Raw genomic sequence first — 11750 nt, forward strand, 5'->3', positions numbered from 1 at the left:
ATACCAATAGATATTTCAACCTATCGTTTTCGATTACGAAAATATTCCGACAAATTCTATCTCTCTAAATATCGATATAGGAGAAAAGAATAAAAAAAGATTGATTTTTCCATTGTAATTCTATTCTTTTTTTTTTCGTTCTTATTCTTCTTTCTGAAAAAACGAAAAAAAAAAGGGGTTAAAAAACTTAGCCGGTACAAAGCTATACGATAGCACCCAATTTTTCCGATTCGTCAGTTCGATCTATGATTTATCATTCATGGACGTTGATTTATCATTCATGGACGTTGATTTATCATTCATGGACGTTGATAAGATCCTTCCATTTAGCAGCACCTTAGGATGGCATAGCCTTAAAGTTAAGGGCGAGGTTCAAACGAGGAAAGGCTTACGGTGGATACCTAGGCACCCAGAGACGAGGAAGGGCGTAGTAAGCGACGAAATGCTTCGGGGAGTTGAAAATAAGCGTAGATCCGGAGATTCCCGAATAGGTCAACCTTTCAAACTGCTGCTGAATCCATGGGCAGGCAAGAGACAACCTTATTCATGGTGCTACTGTGGAAAATACTTTATTTGAAGATGGTGATGGTGCCAATACATTCCGTGCTTTTAACCCAACTCAAGCTGAAGAAACTTATTCAATGGTCACCGCTAACCGCTTTTGGTCTCAAATCTTTGGGGTTGCTTTTTCCAATAAACGTTGGTTACATTTCTTTATGTTATTTGTACCATTCATAAAAAAAAATCTCATATAAATAATTAAAAAATTACAATCCATAAAAAGAACTTAAATCTGCATCTTCAATATCACAGATCGTGATAGAGCAATGATAGATAGTGCTTGAAACTGTTTTGACACAATGACGGGAGACAAACTCCACCTAAAATCAACTTTAGAATCTTTTTCTATAAGAATGACTTCATAAGATTTTCAATGACATTTATATGATGATAGATAAAACATGATAACACTCATATATGAAGAAAAGACCACGACCACCTATATATAGAGAAATACAAGAACAACATATCAAACTTACCATAGTACATTGGTCTAAAAAATCATTCAATAAAGAAAAAGCAAAGCAAAGTAAAGAAGAGATTTATCTTTTGGTTAAAAGTCGAAAGAAAACCTCAAAATTTAGATGAAAAATTTGAGAGTTTTCTTGCTAGTTTGAATATATATTATAAAATACACTCAGATTGAAACTGCATCAAAAAAAATTATTAAATTTCATATTTTAACAGATTAAATTTTATTTTTTTTCAATAAAATAATTAAAATCGATTGGTTTTCTAAATTTATAAAATGTCTCACTAATCTTCTAAGCATAAAATGATATATGATTAGTCTCATAAGTTCATGTCACAGAACAAAAAATGATTTAAATAAATTAAAACACATATAAATTAATAAAAGTATTGTATTTAAGTACAGAATGTTAATAAATCAATAAATAATTTTAAGAAAATATAAAAAAGCTAACAAAACAGTTTATATAATGAATCAATTTTTTGTTGAGACAAGTTCACGGGGGATTAGTATGTATTAAACCTACATATATAGATAATGTATATGGTTGGATTTTAGGGAATCATGACAGGTTGAAGGAATTTTGTTAAGCTAGCTATCAAAGACCTATTTGACTGCTTTTTAGAGATATTCTTTTTGCATTAGACTTCTCCCACAATACTTTGTGTTTTGCTTAATTAAAGAGACAATATCTCCACTTTCTTTTTTTAATTCCTTTATCAACTACTAGTATTATTCTAGTACACACTTCTTCAATATATATTTAACTCAAAAAAATCAATAACTACATTTCTTACCTCTACCTACTCCTATCAAGAATAAATATAAATTAGACAATGATGTCCTCACAAGGTGCAAAAAGACTAATTTCTCATTAGGTACTTATTACTATTAGGGATGATTATTATCAATTAAGAACAATTTTGTTCCTAACCGATAATTAAGAATCGGTTTGATTCACCTGCTATTTGCTATTTCTTGTGATGATTTACTATTTGCTATTGGAAAAGTAGAATTCCATGCTGTTGTATAAAATAAAACAAACGCATTTAATATCAGTAAAATATCAATTTGCTCCTATTAGAGGATTTTTTTTTTAAAAAAAGACCCTAAATTTTGATTTAGATTATTACTTGAGATTATTTTTATTTTCAGAAGACTAATTCTAATTTTGTTTTAACATTAGATATTTGAAAGGGATAAAAAAAAAAAAATTTAGGTTCTGCAGATTGAATTAAAAATTGAAATTATCTTTATGAGTGATGGAATTTAACATTTTTACACTTTTTGATAGAGAAAGTGACTAATATTTACATAATTTTGGTAATGCCAAAGGAAAAAGAAAGACAAAAAGAATGTCCCACTCTCTCTTCAAGCCAAAGAGATGCACTTAACCAACCCATAATATATATTAGATATATTATTATTTTATTTATGAGAAGTAAGAGAAATTATGCATTTATTATTATTATTAAAAGGGTATTTTTGAAATAAAATTAAACTGAATTAGTCATCTGTAATTTTCTAACTAGAGATGACGAAGCAATAGCCATCGATGGTAATGGATCATCTTCTGCAATCTCGTTTTTGGTTATCTTATTGTTCAATTTTGGAAGACTAGAAGATTTTGTAGGTTCACTTAATGACGTTTGTATAATTTTTGTACGATCTTCTGATATCTGATTTCCTTTTTCATGCTTTATATTTAAATTATGTTTAATTTGAATTAAAAAAAAATGAAAAATTACAAAACTAGGTTAAATGGGAGGTCCATTTACATATTAAACTCATTTACTCAACCTACTACATATCTAGACTGTTTTTTGTGTGATTTTCCCATAATACCCCCAATTTTTCCTCTTCCTCTTCCTTACGGTTTCCTCTTCACCCAAAATGGCTCCTCCTCCTTCCACAGGGATCTAACCTGCAAAATCCGTTGTTGTTTGACGGCGTTCTCCAGCCACTCCTACTCCGGTGAGAGAAAAGGGAAGCGAACGGCGGTAGAGGAAAAACGAGAGGGCGATTTTAGGGCGAACGACGGTGAGAGAAGGTGAACGACGGTAGAAGAAGGTGAACAGTGAGAGCAAAGAAGAGGAAGAATGCGAACAGACAGTAGAAGAAGGTGAATAGTGAGAGAAAAGACGAGGAAGAAGGCGAACAACAGAGAAAATGGAAGAAAGATGGCGATTTTAGAGCGAACGATAACCTCGTTCCGTGAGGCGGAAGATTGAAAAACGCAGAGAAAATGTCTAATTCTATAAATCTCACTGAATTATTGTTGGTGTATTCATCTATGTTCTGATTTTTTTGTTAAATAATATTAGAATCCGTTGTTGTTTGTCATTTTTTGTTATATACCACTTAGCGAATTTTGTTAAAAACACATCCAGACTTCGCATATGCTAACTAAAATCACCAACTAAACCAAACATTCGCTTCGCAGGCTTCGCATATGCTAAGTAAAATCATCAACTAAACCAAACATTAGATTCGCAAGCTTCGCATACGCTAACTAAAATCATCAACTAAACCAAACATTAGGTTCGCAGACTTCGCATGTTTAGCTTCGCAGGGTTCGCATATGCTAACCTCTGCGAAGTCAGACGGGAGAAAGATAGCCGCGCGTAAATATTGAGGGTATTATGGAAAAGTCACACAAAATCAGTCTAGATATGTAATAGGTTGAGTAAATAGGTTAAATATGTAAATGGGCCTCCCATTTGACCCATTTTTATAATTAACCCTTAAAAAAATACAAATAATAATTTTTTATTACAACCTTAAAAATATTAATTAAAAATTGAACTGAACTAAATATCGAATTACTTAAAAATTATAAACATTAAACTGAATTGAATTCGAGAAATAGGTTGCTGAAGCCAATTGCAGACAGAACTGTTTTAAAATTCAGTAATTAGAAGGGGGAGTCTCTCTCGATGGCTGGACAATTAACTCTGATTAAATCGGTTATTTCCATCTCTGTTCTGCATTCTTTTTCGATTTATAAATGGTCCTCAAATCTGCTGAATTTTTTAAGACAGTGCACCTTGAATTTCTTTTGGTCAAGTTCGGTGAATGAGAGAAAGCTAGTCACTCCCTCTTGGACTTTATGTTGTAAACCTATTGCAGAAGGGGGTTTGGGTGTTAAAGACTTTGCAACCATGAATAAAACAATGTTAGGAAAATTCTGTTGGGATTTGATTTCTTCTGGTAATTTTTCAATTGGGACTTCTATGAAACGTTTTTTGAATCATAATAGGGGTCCTCGATCTGAGCCTATTGACTCTTCAATTTGGTCTTCCGTTAGGAGATGTTTTTCAATGGTTTCGTAAAATTCTTCTTGATGGATTGAGCTCAACTTAAAGCTGAAATTTTGGCTTGATGCTTGGATTTCCCCAACAGTTGTAGACCGTTTGAATATTTCTAATTATATTGACCTTTATGGCGATTTAGTTTTAAATTATTTCGATAGTACTGGCTGGTCGAATCTCCCGATTGAGGTGGAAGATTTTATGGGTGAGATTGAAGATATCAATGGAGGTTTTGACTTCGAATATGTGTGCTACTTGAAGGCTGATGGAAATGGCGTTTTCTCGGTCAGAAGCCTTTACAATTTGATTCGTGAGGTTTAGCCTGAGGTGACTTGGAAAATTTTCATTTGGAAAAGCCTTTTTGCCTCCATTTCGTTCTCTAATCTGTTGGAGAGCAATCTTGAACAAGCTCCCAACATATGATTTAATCAGTTCAAGAGGTTTGATTTTAATATCGCATTGCAAACTCTGCTGTCAGAATTTGGAAAATCAAAATCATCTTTTTGTTGGCTGTATTTTTATGACTCAAATTTGGAACGTTATTTTCTCCATGTTTGATCTACGACTCGGAGTTATTGACAACCTTGTCTCTCTCTTGGCATTTTTTCAATCTTAGAAATTCAATCCTCAATTTTGACATTTGGGCGTCTACTTTTGTAAACGAATTTGGAAGACAAAAAATCGGGCCATCTTTGATTCATTTGCTCTGAATATCTCTATAGTTTTGCGGGATCTTTGGTGCGTACTTCATGAGGTGAAATCTAGGAGCAAGGGGGTTATGTATCATGTTTTGTCGCAACTCTCTTTAATTGGTCATCGCCCTTTAGCACCCTACTGCGTGGAAGTTATTTGGCGTCCTCCATTGTTGGGATGGATCAAAGTAAATTAAGATGGCTCAATGGTCGGGAATTTAGTAGGGGATGGCAGCAATTTCAGGAATTGTAGAGGCTTTCTGAACGGTGCTTTTGCAATGTCGTTTAGCATTTGCCTCCCTTTCGAGGTTGAATTACAGGGAGTCATGCACGCCATTCTTATGACGTGGGATAGAGGTTGGAAGAAGCTTTGGATTTAAGCAGATTCAAGCTACGTAGTTAATCTTTTAAAATCAAGATCCAACACGGTTCCTTGGCGATTCCGACAAGACTGGATGCATTGCCTTTCTCTTCTGTCTCAAATGAGAATTATTGATTGACATATTTTCAGGGAGGGAAATAAGGTGGCGGATTCCTTAGCTAATCATGGTTGGACAACTTCTTCGTTGCTTTCATGGGATTCTTCACCTTTCTTTTGCTCTAACTTAGTGTCTGATGACTCTGCAGAATTGCGCCAGTTTAGATCCGCTAGTGTGTTTTTCCTTATTTTTCTTGATTTACTTGTATTGCTCTCCTTTTTTAATAACATTTTGGGCCCGGCTCGTCAGGTTCAATGTGTGCTAACCTAGTTAGGATGCTTTAGCACCTCAGGGTCGGCCTCCAATCTTTTAATTAAAAAAACGTAACATAATTAAACTAAAATAACTACATTTATTATATATATATATATATATTTGTTACAGTGTGAATAGATGTAAATAGTCAATTTTTAAAAAAAAATGTAAATAGTCAATAGTCATAGTCAATGTTCAATAGTCAATATGTGTAAATTTATTAGTTTTTATTAGATTTCATTGTTTAGTTTTTTTACCTCTTCTATAAATACCTATAGCTAATTAGTAATAATATGCAGAAGAACATTTTCCAATCCCTCTATTGTTCTTTACATAGTATCTGAACCTAGCTAAATCCTCAATATGCATTTTTGTTCTTTTAGGTTACGTTTTTCACAAGAACAAAAACATGGTACAAGAGCTAGCATTTGGCATCAGAGGTTATTATTTTATGAGTTGGATTTCTCAGAGGTGTGAAATTTTTGCTACGTTGAGTTTCTCAGAGGTGTTCTGTTTTGAAAAACAGTGTAGAGTAGACCTTCTCCATTTCTTTGTAGTTTATGGAAAATTTTCGTCTCTATAATCGCTCCATATGTGTTGAAACAAAGTCATTGAGCATGGTTTGGAAAGTTTAGCCAAACAATTTTTTGGTTTCTAGGTGGAGTTTCCCAAGCTTTATCATTTGCCTTGCTAGCAGTGTGGTTTTGGTTTTTGGGACAACTTTCCCATGATTTATTATGTTTGTGAGAGCTAGAAAAGAACATCATTTCTGATAACCTATATCAGAGCTTATTGGCAACTTGGAGATCTCTTCAATAAAGTCTTAAATGAGGTTCAAGTAAACTATATCTGTAAGAAGCTGAGAATGATAAACATCTATGCTCCAGCTTGTTACAGATATAGTTTATCCGAACCTCATTTAAGGCTTTAATGAAGATATCTCCAAGTTGCCCATAAGCTCCGATATAAGTTACAAAAATGATGTTATTTTATAGCTTCTCACAAACATAATAAATCCTGGGAAAGAAACAAAAAAAAACTGTTTGTTCGGAAATTGTTATTGATATTCTTCATTTTCACACAACTTTCTCCATTCGAATGAACCATCTCTGATCAGATCGTCGAATGCGGACTTAATTGGTAATTCATATTGATTAGATTGCAACCAGCTAGCAATGGCATCAACACGGGTTGTACGTGCACTCTTTTGTGTTTCATGTTTGCTCATTTGATCAATTAAAGCAAAAAAGATTGGCACTTGGAGCTTCATGGGCCCATCTCGCCTTATTACTTCTTTCCTCTTACATCAGTCCAGAACAAAATTGTCATCTCCAAATTCCGAAAACGATGATCGGGTAGTTGTTGAACCTTCTTCCACTTTGCTCCACTCCTAACTTGACTCATTAGAAGAGCTAAGCTATCTGCGATCGAAATCTATGTCATCAACCCCAATTTCTTCATAACCTTTCTTTAGAAGAGGCTCTGCTTCAACTTTAGGATTTGAAGATCTAAACTTATGTTTTCTTCTTCTCCAAGCTAAGATTCGTTTCTTGAACTCTCCTTCAATGGCTATTCACCAACTATTGTAGTTGGATATCCAACTTGAGAAGGTGTACGATTGTGTAGTTAGAGTATATCCAACCCGAGTGTAATGATTCTCAAGCGAAGTTGGCGTAAGCAAGTGTTACATAATTAACAAAATAGATATAGTTAATACTCAGTAAGTGTAAATTTATTAGCATTTCCTTGTTGCTTTTACCATTTATATAAATACTTATAACTAATCAATAATATATATATATATATATAACATTTTTTGCGTCTTCCTTTGCATCTTCCCCGGCCACCGGCGTCGCTGCTTCAACCTCAAAGCCGGCCACCGACGTCGCACCTTACTCCTTTAGGTTTGAACACGATTATTGGAGTGGGGAAAAGGAGAATGGCGAACGCGGCGTCAATTGGGATTTCTGAACCCTAGCTTTTCTCTTCTCACCGGCGTTTTGATCTCTGGTCTATGATATGGCTGGACATCACGTTCCTCTTTCGGATTGCATCGACCTTTTCCCAGAAATCGTGAATCAATCACCTCAGCAATTCCGTCAAGACGACGAATGTCAACAACAGGGCCCTGACTCTGCCAAAGTAAAGAAACTCAATGATCTCAGCCAGACTTCCTTTGCGCAGGTAGTTGCTGTATTTTGCATTGCCGTTTTAGTCCTCAAACAGGGGTTCTTTGGAACTCTGCTATTATTCACTGCGTATGGATTCTCTGAAGGATTCAAAATGATTCTTTTTTCCAAGGAATTAACCCAAACATTCATAATGCTCTTCGGTTACAATGGAAATACATTCGAGAGTCGAATGCAATGAACACGGGTCTTGCTTTTAACACATTGACATATATTCATGTTTCTAGGGAGCTCCTCATTGATCGCAGGCCTGCTTCAGCTCCAACTATCTTAGAGGTTCTTTGGAAACACCCTCCAGCACCTTGACTAAAAATAAACACTATGATGACAAGTGGAGAAATTCTGATCAACTTCCGTCCCTGTGGGGGGCGTCATTGGGTTCGACGGGGGGAAGCTCCGATGCCAAAGTCAGTAAGGATGAATTGGAGAACAAACTGAATAGACAAAGGGTAAGTGAATGTGTACCTTGATAGCCTAAGACGTAGGCTATATATAGCTAGAGACTTGTAACTTTCAGTAACTAGAAAGTCTCCATTAATGTTCCATTAATGGCGGTTACAAGTTACCTTTAATCCGACGGTCGGCTAATTGATAGCTCATTAATGGTCTTTATGGTGAGGTCGGCCCAGCCGTTCTAATGGCGAATGAGTGCTCAAGGAGGTTCGCCTCATAGGTTCGCCGGCGGGTATCTTTTGATGAGACCTTGGTGATCCGCCAATCAGATCTCATTGGAGGATCAATACGCGGCGTTCTTTAGGTGAATATCCCTTTTGGTCCTCGGGATAATATCTCAATGTTATCAGAAGCCCCCCCAAAGTTCCTTTAAAGTCCTTTAGGGCTTTTGAGCTTCTTTGCGCCGTCATGACTACCGGCATTAATGAGCACTCTGTTCGATGCCAATCGCAGAGTGACACGTGTAACGGGCGCACTGTCCAAGGAAAGAGAAGACGCTTTCTTCTTCCTTCTCTTTCTGTTTCTTCCCCATTTCGTCTTCATTTTCTTTTTCGTTGCTCGAAGCTTTTTCCTGGGAGTTTCAGAGTTCCTTCGAAGCTTTCGCTTACATGTAAGTTCATCTTTTCCCATTCTATTTTTCTGAATGTTTAGGAGTTCTTCGTCATCCTCTAGATCAACCTCCGAGCTTTTTAATTTGACCCCTCCTCCCGAAATTGAAGCTAGTTTTAGTTGGACCACTTCGTCATTGGGAAATTCATCTTCCTCCGAGGACACGGTTAGCTCCGATTTAGTAGAGTTGCATAACTCGATGCGTAATCGCTATCGAACTCGTTCCTCTAGGAGTCAAATTCTTTCTACTTCGGTCGCCGGTGTTGCTCCGACCGTAGATTTTAGGCGGTTTTTGGGGACCATGGCCTCTTCTTCTGCCCAACCTAGGAAAAAGAATCCCCGAGCAGAGTCCACTTCGTCTCGTATGAATTCTGCGGATCTAGCGAGCCTGGCGGATCGCTTTTCGTGGATTAAAAATTATGAAACCCAACTGGCGGATGCCCATCAGTGACCAGCCTGTCCGCCACCCGGATATCTATCCGTGTATAGTAGTCATGTAGAGAGGGGATTTCGTCTACCTCTCCCAAAGATGATGGCGGATATCCTTGCCTGGTTTGATATCACTGTCTGTCAATTGCATCCCAATGGCTGGTTAGATTTGGCTCTGGATTGCTACTTAGCTTCAAATCTAGGTGTAGTGTGTTCACCACGCGTCTTCCGAACCTTCCATAAACCTTCTAAACGAAAGTCCGAGTCGTTTTTAACCTTTGCTAAATTTGGAGTTTATTCGCCATTTCATGGCAAGATGTCGAATGTCCACTCCTGGGATGAGAGGTTCTTTTATGTAAAGATCAAGGAGGATGAGCCGCTAGGCTTTCCCTTATATTGGAATTCCAGGCCTCTACACATGGCGGGTGACATGCGAATAATAACGGATAGTGATGAGGCTGTGGCGGATCTCATGAAGAGTGTTAAGGCGAATGCTTGGACATACGCCGATGCTTTAGACTTTATGATGAACGACATTCCCTTAATACGCCGAGAGGGAGACAAGTTCACTTACTCCAAGTTTGCTCAATTTGATCAAGGTAACTTTTAATTTTCTTTAAACCTTGATTATTTGATTGTTCTTTTTGGACAGGGGTGTATCTAAGGCCAATCACGCTCTTGTAGAGATGCGTAAGAAGATGAAGGAGGAGGAGGCTCGTAGGAAGGCGCAGGCGATGGAGCCTCCCAAGAATGCAGGTAAGCATGTTGCGGATCCGGCAGTCGATCCGCCACAGAAGAAGAAGAGATACACCGCTCCAACCGGGCAAAATTTGATGGCCGATGCCTTGAGATCCGCCATACCTTCGTCAGACAAGGGACATGTAAATTGCACTACTTTGTTTTTCCTTTCTACATCTTAACTTTTAGGTTTTGACTTGGTGATTTCGGTGTAGATGGCGAGACCCGATTTGGGCGGTTATTGGGCCACTAAATATGGAGATGAGGGATCCCTGGAGAATGAGTCGGTGATCAATGATCTGGATGAAGCTCTTGGGCAATTAGGCAGAGTTCGAGAGAGTCAAATGCTTAACTCAGGAGCTGCCAACATCCAACTTGGAAAAAAGGAGCTTCTGTCCGTAAGCGCCTTCTCATCCATACGCTTTTTTTTAGGCGATTTCTTTTGAGGATAAATATCCACTAAGCTTTTGTTTGTATTTGTAGGCGTATACTCGCTTACGAGTTGCAGAGGCTGAGCTCCTTCAAGGGGTGGCGGATAAGGCCACCATAGAGAGGTTGAATAAAGAAGTTGCAGCTGTGAAGGCGAATGCCGAATCGGCTCTTGCTCTCAAAGATGCTGAGATCCGGCAGTTGAAGGAGAAGATGGAAGCGGATGCTAAGGAGCATGAAGAAGCCTTAGCGGATGCCGAATTCATGGCTGGAGAGCAAGCCTTCTTTTATGGCGAATGGCTTATGGCGTACTTCCAATTGGAATATCCTGAGATCGATTTTACGGATCCGGAATTCGCCGTTCCCGATCCAGATGTAGTTGTTAAGTACCGGAAAACATCAAATGTCAAGGACTACATTTGGGACCATGTTCAGGAATGGATGAAGGGATCCGCCCAGGAAAGCAAGCCTATTTTCATCCCTCAAGCTGCGGATGTAAGTGAAGCTTCCCTGAAGATAAGTGATGAGCTACCAAAGGACAGTTTTGTTCCTTTAGGAGGAATTATTTCTGTGGAGCCAATGGTTCCCCCTGAGGGCATACTTAATGCAGTACAAAAGGAGACCCCTTTGGAGGGCGTAACAGGGGAATCGAGTGTAAAGGAGGATGCTCCTATTAATGTATAACTTTATGTATAAAGTTTAAGTACAATTTTGAATCCTTTATGACAATCTTTTTGTGTTTACTCTATGCAAGTAATAGATTTTTAGGATTTATTTTGTGAAGTAGGTGGCCAGTCGTACTCCATAGTGGGAACCTTTGTGAAGGTTTTTGAAAGCTGTTTTATTCCTTTAGAGGAAGTAAAGCTGCCTAGGGGATCAACTTGCTACCTATCTTTGAGGTGAAGTGATCCGCCCGTATGACTTGTGAATCCTTCTTTGGGAAGGGTGTAAGAGAGTGTGAAGACCTTGCGTCCAAGGATCGTTTTAACACTATCTCGAATGGGGATCCTCCAGAGATGGATCCGCCCATGAGATTTGTTCTCCTATCTTTGAGGAGAAAAAGTAGCTATGAGATAGCAATACTTTTTTAATGTGGAGAGCGTTGGATGCCCCCCCTCTTTTTAAGACTGGAA

Source organism: Euphorbia lathyris, chromosome 1 (genome assembly GCF_963576675.1).
Source record: "Euphorbia lathyris chromosome 1, ddEupLath1.1, whole genome shotgun sequence".
NCBI lineage: Eukaryota > Viridiplantae > Streptophyta > Magnoliopsida > Malpighiales > Euphorbiaceae > Euphorbia > Euphorbia lathyris.